At 40.9% G+C, this 18,129-nt stretch overlaps 1 protein-coding gene across 2 annotated transcripts in view; it reads left to right on the forward strand.

The window, feature by feature from the left end:
• The first annotated feature begins 9,935 nt into the window (after positions 1-9,935).
• pou6f1 (POU class 6 homeobox 1) overlaps positions 9,936-18,129 on the forward strand; it is a 182,637-nt gene continuing 174,443 nt past the window's right edge. For both annotated transcript variants that reach the window (XM_067976741.1, XM_067976742.1), the window contains exon 1: positions 9,936-10,316. The gene's annotated coding sequence lies outside the window, so the exon portion shown is untranslated. The remainder of the gene's footprint in view (positions 10,317-18,129) is intronic.

Below are 18,129 nucleotides of genomic sequence, written 5' to 3' on the forward strand. Positions count from 1 at the left end.
GAACCCAGGTTTTCTCATGAAATTCAGATATGGGGTGAAGCAAATGCAATGTTTTTGTTTTTTTTTCTTTATTAAAGTTAAAAAAAATAGCAAGAGCAAGGTACAGTCCACACAAATTACAGCAATTTTAGATGGAAACACACCAACTGCATGTGAAGTGCAGTCTGAGGTCCAAGTAGAAATTGTGATTTTTACTCTATGGAAAATTTTCCATTAAAAGTCATGAGTATAGGACACTCTTTTTATAAATTTCTTCCTTCATAAAAATGAAGGATATTTACCATTAAAAGAATGAGTTCTTTAACTCCAAAAATATCAATTCTGATAGTATAAGGGACGTTTTTGACACTGGGCAATTTATGTTTCTTGTCAGTACCTGTACCATGTTTTGCCTTCATCCACATTGATGTCCATTTACCCTTAGTAGGGATACTTCACTAACATTGAAAGGTTTCCTTCAAAAAAAATGGGAAAAGCTCTTGTCTCAGATCACTTTCTATGTTTGTACAATTCCACCCCTGCTCCCATCCAATTTTCTGCCTCTGACAATCAGAAATACTGGAGGCACAAAGAATGTTTGACAACAAATGGGCAGAAAAATATTGTAATAAGTACTTAATTTTTGATGTCTTGAGTTTCATCGAATGATTATGGTGCTTCTGGAGAAGCACAGGACTGAGGTGTTGCTCAGCCTCTCAGCAGTGGAATTTCTGCAGATGTCTATTTCTGTACACTAGTAGGCATTATCCATATTATTGTTAGAATGAATTAGGTCAGTTTTCTCCTGAGTTCCTACAGCATACTCAAGAATACATTTTTTAGGCTTGTGGAATAAAAAACTGTAAAATGGTTAGGTCGTGCAGAATGCTGGTGGAAGGGCAGGTTGGTGTGTTGCATCACAGAGTGTTAAGATAAAAGTCTACTCCTGAATACCCCACACAGTGAGTTTCAGATGTCAGCCTGAAGGAGGCATCGAATACAGACTAGCAGTGAAGATTTTCTCTGTGTTAAAAATCATAAACCATTTCTTGATAAATGCATTTCCAATTTTATCATACACAGCACACAGAGGAAATCATTCCTACAGGTGATTCTAACAGAAAAATAGAGAAAACCTGTTTTGAGTCACTTTGTGCACCTCTCAGTTACATAGAATTATTTAGATATTACAACACAGAAACAAGCCATTCGGCCTAACCAGTCCATGTTGGTGTTTATCCTCCACACCAGCAGTATCCTAATCCCATGTGCCCGCCCTGTTCTCATATCCCTTTATTCCCCTTTCCTTCAACCACCTCTCTACCTTATTCTTAAATATTGACATGGTCTCTACTTCAATCACTAACCCAAGTAGGGCATTCCATAGCCTCACAACCCTCTGTGTGAACAAGTTTCTCCTGTTCTCTTCCCTAAATCTCTTACATGTAATCTTATATCTGTGTCCCGTCATTCTAGACCCCTCAACCACTGGAAACAGTCTGTTTCTATCTACCCTGTCCCATCCCTTCATAATTTTAAACACCTCTATCAAATCACCCCTTAATCTCCTCTGTCATAATGAATTTTTCAAATCTTTCTTTGTATTTGTATTTCCTCATACCAGGCAGCATCCTAGTGAATCTGTGCTGTACCCTCTCTATTGCCTCAACATCCTTCCTATAGTGTGGAGCCCAAAACTGCACACAGTCCTCCAACTGTGGTCTTACTAAGGTTTTATATAGATTCACCATTACATCTCGGCTGTTATATTCTATACTTCTTGCCATAAAACCCAATATTTCAGTCGCTTTTTTTATGGCGTTATCCCCTTCACCAGCTGCTTTTAGTCTTGTGCACCTGAACCCCAAATCTCTCTGCTCTTCCAAATCATCCAACCTTCCCCTATTCAAAGTATAATAATTTTTTAAAATGTTTTTAAGCAAAATGTACCACCTCATACTTACTGACATTGAATTCCATCTGCCATTTTCTTGCTTATTCCACAATCTTATTAATATTCCTTTGCAGTTTCCTTTGGTCCTCAGAATTATTTGCAAGACAATGGAAATTCATTAAAAAAGATCCCAGTAAATATTTACACAACAGGTGTTGGAATACCCCATTCACTTGAGCTCAGCAGGAGTTGGCTTCTAGGTGTCGTCACCTGGGAGAAAGGGTTTATAGTTTGATTGGCAGCTCAGTTGGCCAATACCCAGACACAGAGAGATGGGAGGGGGTCAGACATCAAGTTCTTGGTTTTCTGTTCTAAGAAACGAAAGGAAACACAAACACATGGTCTAGAACAACCATTTAAAATTTCTGGTGAAGGAAATGGACAGAGAGAGAGAATGAGTGTGTTCTCCTTAAGGTAGTACTGATCAGGTTCACAGGAATTATTGGTCAAAAAAGTTATATTCATCTCACTAACAGGGGCAATGTTGCATTTTTATAATTTTCTCTGTTACAATGAGTGTTATGAAATTAAGTTAAAGCAAGGTAAGACATTCCATTTATTGTTTGTACAGTAAACTAGTTTGTTGCTTTATAATTGGCTGTGTCTCACTGAAGTGTTAATCAGACCATCTTTCTGAAGATTAGGGAGGGGCACACAGCAGCACATGTGGAATTACAGTAGCCAGTTCATATAACAAGACATTTCATTGTTTCGCAGCCCCCGCCCCTCCCCGGTCATGCCTGGTATGACTAGATATTGGGCACTCGGGGTAAATTCCTGATTGTAAGGGGCACAGGATCCACTTATGAGAGTGACTAGTGACACTGAACCTGAACGAATATCTACCGTAGACCTGATATTTGTAACAGTGTGTCATTTTCCAGTCATGTAAGAACTACTAGTCAGCTACTTACCATATCGTAAACAATTTTACAACACCAAGTTATAGTCCAGCAATTTTATTTTAAATTCACAAGCTTTCGGAGGCTTCCTCCTTCCTCAGGTAAATGTTCAGGAGCTCCTCGAAGCCTACGCATTTATACATATAGAACAATACATGGTGTTTACACCATGTATTGTTCTATATGTATAAATGCGTAGGCTTCGAGGAGCTCCTGAACATTTACCTGAGGAAGGAGGAAGCCTCCGAAAGCTTGTGAATTTAAAATATAATTGCTGGACTATAACTTGGTGTTGTAAAATTGTTTACAATTGTCAACCCCAGTCCATCACCGGCATCTCCACATCATGACTTACCATATCGTGCAATACAAACCTTTCACTGTAGTTTAACATACAAGGTTGTTTTTAATTACCTCTTCCTTTGGTTCTGTATCTTACTTTTTTCCATCTTTAGGCCTCCATGTGCTATGAAGCATTTCCAGGACCTGTCCTGGACCTCTGCCATTGCTTAAACTGGAAGGTACTTTCTAGGTTACCAACCCGGCTATGTGCCTCCCTTTCTTGTGGAGAGTACTCTGGACTGCACTTGCCAGCTTCCCTTTTTAGCACACTGAGATTTGTAACTCATCACATTGGAAATCATGGGTCCAAGCACTCCTTGGCACAGTGCAGTGGAGTGCCATCTCTTGTCCAATTCCTAATAATATTAAGTAGTAATGGTGCAAAGCCTAATCTAACTATTGCTTCAGGTGAAAATAACCCTGAACACAACCTAGAGACTTTCAGGATGACCGCTCTTAATTGAGGACATAGATTTAAAGTGTTTGGCAAAAGAACCAAAGGTGACATGAGGAAAAAGTTTTTTACACAGCAAGTGGTATGATCTAGAATGCACTGCCTGAGAGGATGGTGGAGGCAGATTCAATTGTGGCTTTCAAAAGGGAATTGGATAAGTACTTGAAGGGGAAAAATTTGCAGGGCTATGGGGATAGGGCGGGGGAGTGGGACTAGCTGGATTGCTCTTGCAGAGAGCCGGCACGGACTCAATGGGTTGAATGGCCTCCTTCCATGCTGTAACCATTCTATGATTCTATGATTCTATGAAATTACAAAACAACATCATTTTGATTAACTTTGGGGGAAAATACAAATGGTAAACAAGGGTTTTTATCGTGTGTAGGAGTTTACAGCCCAGACTGTCCCACAAACCTGGCTAGAGAATGGATAGTGGTAAGAGATGTACAAGGGGAGAAAATGGTGGGAAAATAACAACAAATTACCTTACTTAAGTAGCATAAGTGACTGAAGCCTTTGGAAGACTAAAGCTTGGAACTCCAGATGTTGGAGGTTTAAGTACCGAAGTCTTTCAAAGTTGCTTCTCCACAAAATGTCAGAACATCATCATCAAAGAGGCAGTGGATGTTTAAACCACAGGTGCAGCTGTCTCCAGATTCAGGCTGTACTTAGGTCTGAACCTCCAGGGAACACCTTCCTTCTAAATCTCTAACAGCAATTTGAATCTGATGCAACTGAATAACCATATGTTGTATGAGTAAAGCATGCACCATTTTACTCATGGGCTTTCAGAATGAAAGACAAATATTGACATTAATACATTTTTAACAATAAGACTTTTGATGTATCAAAAAACATTACAAAATTGAAAAATAAGATTGATCTTGTAATATGTTTTTTTTCTGGAATGATTCCCTTTGTCTAGGTAACAAAGGCAGTTAAAAGATGTGAATTTTGTGTTTATTAAAGTGAGGGATGTTAGTGTTATAGGATGGAACATTTTCCCATCTTGAACAACCAAGCCTGGATTTCCCAATCCACATTAACACTGGTAGTTACCACCAGCATTAGAACAACACAGATCAGAAAATCTACACTCCAGTTTCAGTATTAATCATTCCAGGTTAGGTACGTCAAAGTTAGATACAGAATAAATCTCCCTTCTATCCCAAAGATGCTCCTCAGCCCAACCTCATAGGTGCATCCACACAAATAATTGATCCATTTGATGCTGGGTGCAGTTCATTTTCCATATGGTAATATCAAAGCACATTGCTTGTGTATAAACAGCCATCATGCATAATGACATGGTAATGTTATGGGCAGGAGAAGACCATTGGCCCATCTAGCTTACCTTTCCAAACCTCCTATCAGGTTCCTTACAGTGGTTCTGGAACTAATAGCCCTGTATCCCTTTCCTGATAGGAATTCAACCAGTCCTTTTTTAAAAACCTGATGTATATTTTGACACTCCTGCTTGGAATCTATTCCACAAATCTGTCACCCTCTTTAAAAAAAAGTTGCCTAAATTTCCTATTTTCTTTTGACACGCTTAACTTTAAACTGTGTCCCCTAGTCCTTGATTCCTGGGCCCAACAGAAGAACTTTGCTGGATCCAAATTCTTCATACCTGTGAAAATCTTAAAGACTTCTAACAAGCTTGCCACCCCCCCCCCCCTCCCCATTCTCCTCTTTTCCAAAAAGCAATCTTTTCTCATAACTCAGTCCTCTAAGTGAGAAATTAGCCTCACAGTCCTTCTTTGGACTCTCTCCAATAATTCTACATTTTTCCTGTAGTGAAAGTGATGATGAAATTAATAACGGGACTTCACAAATACTGGCTGTAATTTATGAGGGAAAATGTTCTTTTTTTAAAATTCCCATCGACATATAAACCTGTGACATCTGCCTAATTCATACTCAGCCCACCCATGACTGAATGAATGCATCCCATTCAAACTGTTTAAAACTGTTGAAATCGAGACCCATTGCCCTATCTCATACTCTAACTCATGCTTTCCTTGGACCTCAAAATTATGGAACTCCTTGTCCACTTCAATGTTACCCTATTCCTACAATCTACAGATTCTTAAAATCTAAGCTTGGCATCATTCAAGATAGTTTTGATTTACCTTGTCTTCTGTCCTGCTCTTTTTAACCTTAGTGGTATCTTGCAGCATAGGCCTTGGCCCTTCACCGAGGTTTCTCAATTTAAAAAACCTGGAAACAGGCTGACCCAATGCCTCCAACAGAAACTTAAACTGACCAAATCAAAGGAACTGTAAGTGATCAAACCAAATTTCACCAGAATATCATGGATACCTTAAAGTTATACTCAACACAAGTCAGATGTTGATTGGGCTCAGGTTTTTTTTGCAACATGAACACAATTGTAGAGAGGGTTCAAATGGAAAATGTGATTTTTTATTTTGCTTAATAATTTTGGTAAACATTTTTTACATAGAATGCACAGTACAGAAATAGGCCATTCGGCCCAACAGGTCCATAACAGTGTTCATGTTGCACACGAGCTTCCTCCCTACTTCATCTAACCCTATCAGCATATCCTTCTATTCCTTTCTCCCTCATGTGTTTATCTAGCTTCCCCTTAAATACATCTATGCTCGGAGTAAATTTAAATCTGAGATAGATAGCTTTTTGGCAACCAAAGGTATTAAGGGATATGGGCCAAAGGCAGGTATATGGAGCTAGATCACAGATCAGCCATGATCTTATCAAATGGCGGAGCAGGCACGAAGGGCTGAATGGCCTACTCCTGTTCCTATGTTCCTATATGCTAGTCGCCTCTACTACTCCCTGTGGTAATGAGTTCCATATTCTAACCACTCTCTGGGTAAAGGAGTTTCTCCTGAAGTCCCTATTGGATTTATTACTGACTATCTTATATTTATGGTCCCTAGTTCTGGTCTCCCCTGCAAGTGGAAACATCTTCTCTACGCTCAGCAGTTTGAAGGAACATTTTTCGACGTTGGTCACACTGTCTACACCAAGGATTTCCAAATGAAGAAACAGCATGGGCCAGATGTAGTTCTGCCCTGAACCTTGAAGGATAGCCCCTATTTTAACAGTATGACATTTTGATTTCCTCACCAACCATCTTTTTCATCTCTCTTGACATATTGGTGCCAAATTATGACGAGTTTTGTGCTGTGAGCCAATACCTAGTAGGAATTGGGATCAAACTACTTTAAATTAATTTCACTTATAACTACTCTGGTGAATTAATGGGTAATACCATCACCTGATGTAGTACTGTATGAGTTTTACTCCCTGCTTGGGGGAAAAGCTAGCACAGAGGATTTGTGAGAAGATGAAACAAACTAAGTTTGTTATTCAAAAGCAGAACTCTTCGAATTAACAAAGACTCTTGAACTTAATCAAAAGCTGTTCTGATGAAGGCCAATTGAGCCATTAAGGATTTTCTTGTATGTTGTACTGTTAGTATTTGCCAATTATTGTAGTTCATGTTATTACCTGATTACAAATGAGGGTATTAGTTACTTTAGTCTGTAAGCCCTGTGTGATAATATCTGCCATTTCGAAGTCAGTTTGGTAATGTAGTGCACCATGATGTTAAATCAGTTAATAGCTTGCTATAAGTGGAGTAATTGCTGTCCCCTTGGTTATGGATCACTATGAGAACAGAGTACAGGTTCAGGTACAGGTTCTGGATTATATGGGATAAACTCTGGTTATGAAAACTGATGCTAGACTGTTGAGTCAGAAGATTACAAAAATACAAAATTGTAATAGGAAGTTTTCAGTGTGGTGTCATTGGGGGTGAAGTTCCTATATTTTCGTAAAATGGATGAGATGATGTTTTTTGTCAAATGACTGGACTGCTAATTGAAGGAACACATTAAAACGTACAAATCCTGAGAATTTCTTTGGCAGTAATGAAAAATATTAACTAATAATGATGCATCTGCAATAATAATCCTTGACAATTCTCAAGCTGTTAACAAGCCACCTAACTGGTGTAAACGTCAAAAGATTTTATGCAGTGTGCAACTGTAATAGAAAATGGCTGAACATCAACAGAGAAAATCCCAATTTACCCACACACACATGCTCAGACCACCAGTGGCAGACCTGCCTTAACTGTTCAAGAATGGTTTGACACTGGTAGTAGTTTCCACATTGTAGGCTGATCAAACTATTTTGATATACTACATTATTTTTTGAATTGTTACTGTTGGTGTATATGATGCCAAAATGTGAAAATCAGACTTCAAAGTATTAACAATCTACCCTCCAGTAACATGAAAATTTATTTTGTATTGCAACCACTCCATTCACTTGTCTCTTCATGAGTATGCCAGTTCAATAACCTAAAAACTTGTCTGATCAGTTTTATGGGACATAGGTCAAAATTTCCTCTATTGGAGGGCAGAGTCCATTCCTTTTAGAACTAGGCATTTAAACTCTCTCTGAAATGTGAATGCTGGAAATAGCAGTAATTAAATTGCTGTCAGAGTCTGTATCAATTGCATTTTACAGGAAATGTTGAACTTGTTTTAAAATAATGATTTTACAATACAAAAGTTAATATTGGGTTACTGAACTAGCTCCATGACCGGCTATAACAATACATCATATTTGATTCTGGATCAGACCTACAGAAACCAAACTTTCTGAGGTGGGGCAGAGATGCCCCACTCCGTTCTCCCCAGAAAAGAGATCTTGCAGCCTGACCACTCCCATCACCCTTTAAATATATCTAAGTTTGCCATTGCTTCTAAAATAGAATAAGAGACATCAATTTGCTAACTAGCATAATCAACATTTTTTTTTGCAAGATCATTACAGATGAGGAGAGTCAGTTGAACCATTGTAGCTTGTCCATCTGGAACGATCCTACAGCTGCCCAATTACAGCTTCTAGCTGTTTCTTAGGGTACAGTAGCCTAGTGGTTATGGTACTGGACTAGCAACCCAGTGGTGACCTGACGAAGGAGGAAAGCTCCGAAAGCTTGTGATTTCAAATAAAGCTGTTGGACTATAACCTGGTGTTGTAAGACTCCTTACATTTGTCCTCTAACTTCTACTCTGCAGTGATTGGAAATGAGAGTTGCATCAGAGGGGAAAGTCTCCATATCTCCCAACTTCATCCTTTGTTATTTCAACACCACTTACGGAGTACTGTTGTCACAGATTTTTTTCTTCTAATGTGTATTACATTACACTTAAATTTCAACTGCCATTGTCCGTCTATTTACATATTTTGTCTGACTCATTAGTTCTCAAGCTGCCTTCTCAGATTCAACTGCACTAGTTTTGTTTGTTGCTGTCTTCCCCCAAATCTACCTGCACTAATTAATATAATGATTGTTATGGAAATTATATACAGGTAAAAGAATAACACATCAGCTGAAGTGATGTTCAAAGAAAAAATCCAGAAAAAAGACAAATTTCAGAGATGTATCACCTACAGAATAAGACTTTATTAGAGACTAAATTTTGAGCAACCGCAAAATAGTTGATCCTTAAGAGCTTTTGAACAAAGATAAACGTTTGGTGTCATGTTCCCCTCTCCATCTTTCCCTGGATATGCGAACTCATTCTGCGTTATGGTTCCACAGGTGCTAGTAGCTCTCCAGTACCTTACCCTTGTGGTCATTCTTGATGTGTGAACCTAAACAGCATGTTAGATTAGATTATGGATGATCATGACCAATCCTGTCCACACATATAAAGCAGAAGTCACTTGATAGCAATTAGAATGAAAATCTTGGATAATATTTCTCTTCTAGGGATATTGAAGCCACTTTGGGCCTTCCAAAGTGCTGTAAAGAGCTTTGGGATGTCCTGATGTGGTAAAAGGCGCTATATAAATGTAAGATTTTTCTTTCTGCAATTGATTACAAGTTTCCTTTTGGTTTTGTTCAAATTAGACTGTATGTTTAAATTATTCTATTAGTTGTGCCTCCTTACAAGAGGGCAGTTGAAAATTTGTTTTCCTGATAATAGCAACCCTATTTGTTATTTTTTTAAAAGGCATGATATGTATAGGCTCATTATTAAGGTTTGGAATTTTTTTATCAGCAAAGCAAATCTGGGAACTGAAGCTATTAGCCCACCTCCTACCCCGCCCACCTATCCAGTTTTGGACTTGATAGCAGGTGGTACCCCGACCTCTACGGCTGTACTTGACTGGAGTGTGCTGAATTTTTCCAGTTGAAGTGGGTAATAGGCGGTGTCTCTTTAAGAAGGAAAGCGCGCCATCTGGCACCGCGGATAGGAAAGGCAACATCAACATATTTTTTGTCGTATGCAGACTCGCCTTGCATAAATTATGTTCATAACGTAGTGCTAACGAGAAATGTTTATCGAAGCTGGTCCGATCTTTTTAATTACAAAGGAAGCTCGGCAAGACAATTTCCTTAAGAGTTTAGGAGCTCCAAACGTTTCCATAAAATTGGTGAAAACTGTGAAGAAATAAAAAAGAAATGGAGATATTTCTCAAGGCCCGTTTTTTTATCGATGCAAATATCCCTTCGTTAACCCGTAGACTACTTGCCGTTCGCCATAATTTTTTTTAAAACTCTTGACTTTTTTTTCTATAACTTGCTTCAAACAAAAAAAAAATTGTTGGCAAACAAGCCGGTCAAAAGAGGAGACAGTTCCGAGGCACTTTCCTGAAGCTGAAGCATTAATAAATAACGGTAAGTAGGCACAGGTAATGCTGGGTGGAGTTGTGGGAGTGAGCGGGTTTTTTAATATATATATATCATAGATAAATACGTGAGAAGTAGTGGGGGGGGGGAGGGAGGACGGAGGTTGTGTCGCCTCATTTGGATTTTCACCGCCATTAGCATAATTTATAAATTTATGGCACCAGAGAGAAGGCGCCGATTCTTATCAGGCAAATCGGCCGCTTGACGTGTTCCTATGGAGCGGAAGCGCGCGCCGCCGTTTGGCGGGCACGGCACGCGCACAAGCTCTCCTTTTTTTCATACAAAAAAAATGTCTTGTGAGGGCCGATAAAGGTGGCCTGCTGCGCATGCTCGAAGGTTCTAACGGTCAAGCCCGAGATAGTTTCAAAAAGAATTCTCCTTTCGGACGGAGGAACTGTGACTTAAATTGACAGTCTCCTGATCATCTGAAGTTGTTTTTTTGCATAAAAAATTTAATTACACGTAATTTGAATTACAGGGTGCAAGATAACACAAAGTAGGGATTTAGTGCTAAAAATTGAATTATCAGATCATTTGAATTAAGCAACTTTGAGTTATGAGCAGACTGTATAAAGAGAAATCCACTGTATGGAGGAAGCTGTTGTGATGATCTGTGCTGGGTTAATACTAATTATTAAAAGGATCATGTATGGGGTAATTTCCATCAGCTGTTCTGTGACATGGTGACATTGCAAGTGTGCTTGCATAATCCTTAGCCCACACCATAAAAAGGGTCAACCTGCCCTTTGCTGCCAGTTTGTTTTAACTCACTAACACTGTTAAGGAGGAAGGAATTTCCCAGTAAGACCAGCAGGGAAGTTTGGGTGGGAGTTAGGTATGTGAAAGATGCTTTCTAGAAAGATGAAGACTGTATCGAAAGCAGGCAATCTGTCTTCAGTAGATTACATCCTTTACAGTAGAGTCTGTCAAAGTAATGCAGGACTAGGAAGTGGGCAAGTGAAGACAAGGTAACTCCAGCTGATAAGACTACTTGTCCAAGGGCAGAGAAATTCCTGGCTCAATGCAGGCAGTAGTACTTATGTAGGTTACTCTAGGTAGTAGCTCTATAGATACCATTAATGGTAACCTGCTTCAGCACTATCCAGGGAGTAGATATGGTAGATCAGATAGAATGGATTTCCTTGGTTCTTTGGGGATTCTTGGCAGCAAGGTAGCAACAATGTAAAATGGCATTAGGCAAGCTGTAACTTTATGATTATTTTATCTGATGTATTAGAACTATAGGAGACAAATAATCGGTTATATCTACTGTAGAATTCTGCATGATTTATTTAACTTGGGCAGGAACACAGTTGGGCGGTCTGTTTAGACTCTAACTGGTGGGGAGGACAATAATTTGGGATACTGATTTCCTAGTTTAAAAATGAGAAACCACCTGAAAATGCTAAACTTGATAAGGATACTCGATAACTAGTGTTTGAATCTCAATAATCTGCCATGTGGAAACCAGGGCCATAAGGATTGCAATCTTCCGCACAAACTTCAAACCACATGTCTCAATGAGTTCAAAGGAAGGCTGCATTCATTTGGATGGAAGCATACTCAAATCCCGTCTAGGTATTAGAGGAGAAACATTCTAGAGCTGGAGCTATAGATCTAAGGCAAACCCCGAGATGTGTAACTGAGTGTGTTCTGGTATCCAGGGTGATGATGGCTCCTTGCTGTATGGCCAGGGTGGTCTGTAACAGATCTTCAACCAAAGGTAAAAAAATGCTTTCTGAAGGGGTCAATGAAGGTCTTGGCAAGGGCCTCCAACTGAGAAGCTCTTTGGTGTTATAAAGCAGCTTAATGGATCTGATGTCAGGATATTCTCATTTGTGCTGCAAGATTTTCAAAAGCATCAGCATTGCTGCCCCTTTGATGCCGATATCTCTTTGGAGAGGATGAATAAAGAATCCTGCGTCCTGCTTTTATCATGTCAGCTTTTGGAATGCTTGTGCTATTTTAGCGGCTGCTGTATAGCTAGGAGCAATGCCAGGTATTACCTGTTGGTCAGTATCGATCAATGACAGGTTGATACTGTTGTAAGCGGAGCTGGTGAAACCCTGTTTGACAGCATTCAAGGCTGCGAGTCATTTAAATCCCCGAGCTGAGAAAAAACAAATTGACAGAAAAGGGATGGGGAAGGATCACTTAGAGGCATCTCTGATGTCACTACATTACAAAATGTCTTAAGGAACATTGTCCCATACATGATCTTTTTTCCCAGCAAGTGGTGACCTGGTGTGGATCATTTCAGCAGTGTGTATTTTTGCCAGCATGATAGCAACTGGAAATGACTTATTAAGATTAATTTCAGTTTGTGAACCCTGGACCAACTTGCTCATCTCATAATAGCCATCATTCATTGGTGGCCTGGACAGAAAGGAAATGCAGGTTTTTCGTCTTTCCTTCCATTAAGTTTTATTTTTAAACCTTTCAATATTTTCTCTATGGGAGAAGTTTTCAATCTAATAACCTGTTACACATCCAGGGTCGGTTGCGGGAGCGTTTAAATCGTATGATGGTCATAGCAATTTTACTTTGGGGGGGGAGGGGGAATGATTTGCAGCCTTTCTATATTGTGAAGATATCTTTGATTCATATGTGTCCACATTGCTCACAAACGCCTTCATGCTCAATAAAAAAATCAGGTTTCAGAAAAGTTATTAACGGGCTGGAGGCCAAGAATCGGTGCTCTATGGTATTCTATTTAGATTTATTTCACAGATTGATTATTAGACTTTTGATTGTGAAACCAAAATGTTGTGTATATAATCATTTCTGTAATGTTGCCTTGTAGCTCATGAGTTGTTTACTATTCATGACAACATCCTACCATGGGTATTAGTGAAGTAATATGATGTAGCAGTTTTAAAAAAATCTTTTACGTGGGTGTACACAAGGTTAAAGATATCTGTGTGGTCTGATAGTGACAAAAATGTGGGTTTTAAACGAGTAAGGCACCTTACCATGCCTGCCCAGTATTTTAACAGAAAAATAAATCTGATCAAGCAATGATTTCAATGTTGATGCTGATAAAGAATGAGGGCATACAGAAGAAGGAGTCAAATTAACTGCTGACATGAGAGTGATTGACATACAAGAATCCAGAGTAAGATCAGAAAAAATGGGAAAAAATTATCTACACTGTGGGGCTGTCTTCATTCTTTAAGCGCTGTGAATTCTCCACATTCTGTTTGGAGTTAATCCAAGGTTGTATAAAGTTCTAAGAAACCATGTGGGCCAGAAACCCTCTAGTACAGATTTTCAGCATTGACTTGCATGGATGTTGGTCAGCGTTGACCCTTGTGATAGTCCCTGCTTCTGTGCACTATAAAAATCTGTGTACATTTTGGAGCAGTTGTTTGTTTTGACCTATAAGGTAAGAAACTAACAATAGTAACAAGTTAAATTTTTGTATCTGAGGGAATGGCTGGGCGGGAGTACTGTATGTGGAGGATGCAAATCAGTTGAATAATGAACACACCCTACAGATAATTAATCTGTCTTCATTTAGCATTCTCCGTACACTCCCAGAGACTAGCCCAGTAGTACTTCGGACTAGAAGGACGGCGGTCTTTGCAGAGAGGCAGAGTCCCCAGCCTCCAGGACAGACCTACCAAAAGTGATATTGCTCATAGCTGCTAAGTGGAAACACAGTGATTTTACAGACGTCATTAGTTAAACTTGATGGAAGGATGTTGAAGCAGCAGCCATGAAGCAGATGGAATGACATTTTATGGGACCACTGGGTTTCCTGCCAAAAAGGTGGTAGCAAGGAAGGATGTACTCAACCATCCATTTAGTGTGTCTGTTTTGAATCTGGTCCATCCTGGACTCTGGGCAAAGTGGTTTTGTACTGTTGTAGATTTTTTTCAGGCATTAAAATGGTGTCAGCATGCGGCAGCTTAGATTCATAAGGAGGATGGCAAAGGGATGGTATAATACTCTCTTACTGGAGTGTCATATACTGTTTCAGCTGGCAGTGAGGACTATCTCTGAGATGTGCTGACTTGAGTGTGGGCCATTCCTTGGGGGCTAAGGCTGGTTGACACTGCATCAGTGAGTGTAGTAGGGCTTGGCACATGGCACAGAGCTGCAGTGGATCTGCTATCTTTGGCTTGGCTGGCACTAGGCAAGATGTGGCTTAAGTATCATATGGCACCAGATGGTTCAGACAATGTAGGGAAACCTCTATATGGTGGTTTGGGGCCTGTAGTGTTCTTAGAGTTTTACCTGTTTTTAGACCATCTTTTCCTGTAGGATGCTTAATAAATCTGTCCTTGTGCGTAAAACAGGACAGTTTAAATGGCAGGCAATGTAAGCAATGACCAGACCATCAATCGTGGTGCTGCACTTTACACAGTGCTTAAAATCTTTTTGGCTAGTTGTGGATATTGTGGAGTGTGCCAGTAGGTACTGAGCAATGTAGTATCTCTGAATTGTTTTTAATAAAGGGTCTCAGGTAATATAGGTTTCAGACGAACACTCCAGTTGATTGATATTGTTTGATATATATGTTGACCAAAGCAGGCATCAACCAAAGCAAAAGTGCTGACCGATGTCAGCCAAAGCGAGCAGTGAATAACTGCAACAGTAAAATTTGAATAAAATGGATAAAACTACAAAATTCTGCAAACTGAAATGGAACCACGAACAATAACCTAAAAACTATCCAACAGTAAAGTTCTATGAACTTTTTTTTTTATTCGTTCATGGGATGTGGGCGTCGCTGGCGAGGCCGGCATTTATTGCCCATCCCTAATTGCCCTTGAGAAGGTGGTGGTGAGCCGCCTTCTTGAACCGCTGCAGTCCGTGTGGTGACGGTTCTCCCACAGTGCTGTTAGGAAGAGAGTTCCAGGATTTTGACCCAGCGACGATGAAGGAACGGCGATATATTTCCAAGTCGGGATGGTGTGTGACTTGGAGGGGAACGTGCAGGTGGTGTTCCCATGTGCCTGCTGCTCTTGTCCTTCTAGGTGGTAGAGGTCGCGGGTTTGGGAGGTGCTGTCGAAGAAGCCTTGGCGAGTTGCTGCAGTGCATCCTGTGGATGGTGCACACTGCAGCCACGGTGCGCCGGTGGTGAAGGGAGTGAATGTTTAGGGTGGTGGATGGGGTGGCAATCAAGTGGGCTGCTTTGTCTTGGATGGTGTCGAGCTTCTTGAGTGTTGTTGGAGCTGCACTCATCCAAGCAAGTGGAGAGTATTCCATCACACTCCTGACTTGTGCCTTGTAGATGGTGGAAAGGCTTTGGGGAGTCAGGAGGTGAGTCACTCGTCGCAGAATACCCAGCCTCTGGCCTGCTCTTGCAGCCACAATATTTATGTGGCTGGTCCAGTTAAGTTTCTGGTCAATGGTGACCCCCAGGATGTTGATGGTGGGGGATTCGGCGATGGTAATGCTGTTGAATGTCAAGGGGAGGTGGTTAGACTCTCTCTTGTTGGAGATGGTCATTGCCTGGCACTTGTCTGGCGCGAATGTTACTTGCCACTTATGAGCCCAAGCCTGGATGTTGTCCAGGTCTTGCTGTATACGGGCTCGGACTGCTTCATTATTTGAGGGGTTGCGAATAGAACTGAACACTGTGCAATCATCAGCGAGCATCCCCATTTCTGACCTTATGATGGAGGGAAGGTCATTGATGAAGCACCTGAAGATGGTTGGGCCTAGGACACTGCCCTGAGGAACTCCTGCAGCAATGCCCTGGGGCTGAGATGATTGGCCTGCAACAACCATTACTATTTTCCTTTGTGTCAGGTATGACTCCAGCCACTGGAGAGTTTTCCCCCTGATTCCCATTGACTTCAATTTTACTAGGGCTCCTTGGTGCCACACTCGGCCAAATGCTGCCTTGATGTCAAGGGCAGTCACTGTCACCTCACCTCTGGAATTCAGCTCTTTTGTCCATGTTTGGACCAAGGCTATAATGAGGTCTGGAGCCGAGTGGTCCTGGCGGAACCCAAACTGAGCATCGGTGAGCAGGTTATTGGTGAGTAAGTGCCGCTTGATAGCACTGTCGACGATACCTTCCATCACTTGGCTGATGATCGGGAGTTGACTGATGGGGCGGTAATTGGCCGGATTGGATTTGTCCTGCTTTTTGTGGACAGGACATACTTGGGCAATTTTCCACATGGTCGGGTAGATGCCAGTGCTATAGCTGTACTGGAACAGCTTGGCTGGAGGCGCAGCTAGTTCGGGAGCACAAGTGTTCAGCACTACAGCTGGGATGTTGTCGGGGCCCATAGCCTTTGCTGTATCCAGTGCACTCAGCCGTTTTTTGATATCACGTGGAGTGAATCGAATTGGCTGAAGACTGGCTTCTGTGATGGTGGGGATATCGGGAGGAGGCCGAGATGGATCATCCACTCAACACTTCTAGCTGAAGATGGTTGCAAACGCTTCAGCCTTGTCTTTTGCACTCACGTGCTGGACTCCGCCATCATTGAGGATGGGGATGTTTGCAGAGCCTCCTCCTCCCGTTAGTTGTTTAATTGTCCACCACCATTCATGACTGGATATGGCAGGACTTGGTTAGACTCATACCATTAAATGCCATCCACAGGTCCAGGTTGGACGCAGCCTTTGGGGGTGATCGCTCTGACTGCCTGCCTCTCCCGCGGCATTCTCCGCGCCTGGGTGATCCTGGAGAATGAGCACGTGGTGACTGCCGGTACGCTTGAGGCCTTCTGCGACCGGTGGGCACCGCAGGGACTGGAATGTGTACTGGACACTGGAGATAATGTTTCATTTGATAAGTTTCTTTTGTATGATTTGGGTGTTTGTAGAATAGAATCATAAAGCACAGAAGGAGGCCATTCAGCCCATCGTGCCTAATTGGATAGCTCTTTGAAAGAGCTATCCAATTAGTGCCACCCCCCTGCTCTTTCTCCATAGCCCTGCAGCATTTTTCCGTTTCAAGTATTTATTTATCCAATTCCCTTTTCAGGCAGTGCATTTCAGATCAGAACAACTCACTGTGTAAAAAAAAAATTCTCCTCATCTCCCCTCTGGTTATTTTGCCCATTACCATAAATCTGTGTCCTCTGGTTACCGACCCACCTACCAGTGGAAACAACTTCTCTCTATCTACTCTATCAAAACCCTTCATGATTTTGAACACCTCTATTAAATCTCCCCTTAACCTTCTCTGCTCTAAGGAGAACAACCCTAGCTTCTCTAGTCTCGCCACGTAACTGAGGTCCCTCATCCCTGGTACCATTCTAGTAAATCTCCTCTGCACCCTCTCCAAGGCCTTGACATCCTTTCTGCAACTCCATGAGTAATGTCACCGGAAAGTCTGCTAGTATTCTGTAAACTTGCAATGTGGATAATTATAAATTAGTGTAGTATTATGAACACATGTTCAAGAACATTGTTTGAGCCATGGTATCTTATGATGATCCACAAACATTACAGTAGTCAGTGTCCAAACTAAGAGTATTGCCAAAGAAGCAAACTGATCCCAACTCAGAAATTCTGTCTGCAAAATTCAATTATTTCCTGCCCCTCCAATGAAACTTCCTGCTCTTGGATTATCTTCACCTTTTTTTACTTTTGCACAAAGCAGCTTCCACCCAAATGCTGGACACTTAGCATACTAATAATTTACATGTTTGCCTCCCCCTCCTTTTTGTTCTTCAGTGCTCCAATCCATAAATGCTCATCTCAAAATAGTAACACTGGGCTATCAATTACAAGTTGCTGTCTAAAACTTTTTAAAAAATGATAAAAGATTCTATTTTGGCCCAAGAAGAGATGTTGCCATAACTGCAGCATGTTATGGAGATTTTAAAAA

Source organism: Heptranchias perlo, chromosome X (assembly GCF_035084215.1).
Source record: "Heptranchias perlo isolate sHepPer1 chromosome X, sHepPer1.hap1, whole genome shotgun sequence".
In the NCBI taxonomy this organism is placed as follows: Eukaryota; Metazoa; Chordata; class Chondrichthyes; order Hexanchiformes; family Hexanchidae; genus Heptranchias; species Heptranchias perlo.